At 34.3% G+C, this 1,215-nt stretch overlaps 1 protein-coding gene across 2 annotated transcripts in view; it reads left to right on the forward strand.

The window, feature by feature from the left end:
• The first annotated feature begins 277 nt into the window (after positions 1 to 277).
• Positions 278 to 1,215, forward strand: part of LOC119585211 (tonsoku-like protein) — a 9,557-nt gene continuing 8,619 nt past the window's right edge. Inside the window, exon 1 of one of the 2 annotated variants that reach the window (XM_037933863.1) lies at positions 278 to 418. The gene's annotated coding sequence lies outside the window, so the exon portion shown is untranslated. The remainder of the gene's footprint in view (positions 419 to 1,215) is intronic. The other variant, XM_037933864.1, reaches the window with a different exon arrangement.

The following is a 1,215-nucleotide window of genomic DNA, read 5'->3' on the forward strand; positions in this document are numbered from 1 at the left end:
TCCTTGAGAATATAAGACAACAGTCAATAAGAAAATAATGGTTATCGACGTAACCATCAAATATAATTGTTACCCCTGAAAAATAAGTTTTCTTACATTGAAGCCGATATTTGAAGTAAGCTCGTGAGGTCCAATCCTATAATTAGTAAATATTCGGCCTATATGTGAAAAATTCTATAAAAGGGCAAATTAATAAAGAGTAGTACCACTAAGAATTACTGGATAAGGAGTGAGAAAAAAATGTTGAATGGAATAACAAATATTAATTTAGGCTCGTATATTATGTAAACAGAGAGCGAAGGCGCGAAGATGTGAGAAAAAGTAACCAAATCTTCTTTCTAATATAATTCCATGATAACTACGACGCCTTCATGGTATGTGGAGGAAATTCGTGATTGCATTCTGCGTGATAAGGAAGGTAAATTGTGCAATGTGCAAGGTATTGAATTGATTCTAGGTTAAGTTGATGGCTGAAAGAGGAGCGGCTTTCAGTTATTTATTTATTTTCTTGTAAAATTACCGTTTAATTTCTTGAAAGATAGTACATTACATTAATTACAGATTTAGTGGGGACAATTTTGTGACTTTTGTTGATGAATATATGGTTTATTTTTAGAAGAGAACTCGGCTCGGGAATTATCCTTAATAGGTCTCTGTAGACTGATGTGTAAGAACATTATTTATTTACCATACAATATATATTACACTACTGGGAATAAAATAGTTGTTATAAGGAGGTACAGGTCAAACTATTTACCGGATACAGAATAGGAGGTAAATTTGGAAAATTTTCCTTTTTCATCTATGACAGCATGACATACACATGAAATAGTATTCCTTGCATAGTATGAGGGGAGGAGAACAAACTTGGTGTTTATATTCTGTGCAAACTATTGTTTTTCTCTAATAAGTAACCCCCCCACCTCCCAATCGCACAGGCTTGGGGGATCCATAGGAAATGAGTGTATTGGCAGGGGGAGACAAAACATATTAAATGCATTTGATTCCTGCCTGATGTAAAGTAAAATGTAAATTGTGTGATTTTGTTATGATTGCTCACCCACAAGTGTGCACAGCAGTCACACTTGTCTCCATGCCGGATATTGCTACAGCATTGAGATAATTTTAGACAAGAATGCATCAGTCAGTTGTTTACCAGTGACTTGTAGAAGTTCAAAGAGTGGCTTCCAGTATATTTTTTTTATCAGATAACTT

This window comes from Penaeus monodon, chromosome 19 (genome assembly GCF_015228065.2).
Source record: "Penaeus monodon isolate SGIC_2016 chromosome 19, NSTDA_Pmon_1, whole genome shotgun sequence".
NCBI lineage: Eukaryota > Metazoa > Arthropoda > Malacostraca > Decapoda > Penaeidae > Penaeus > Penaeus monodon.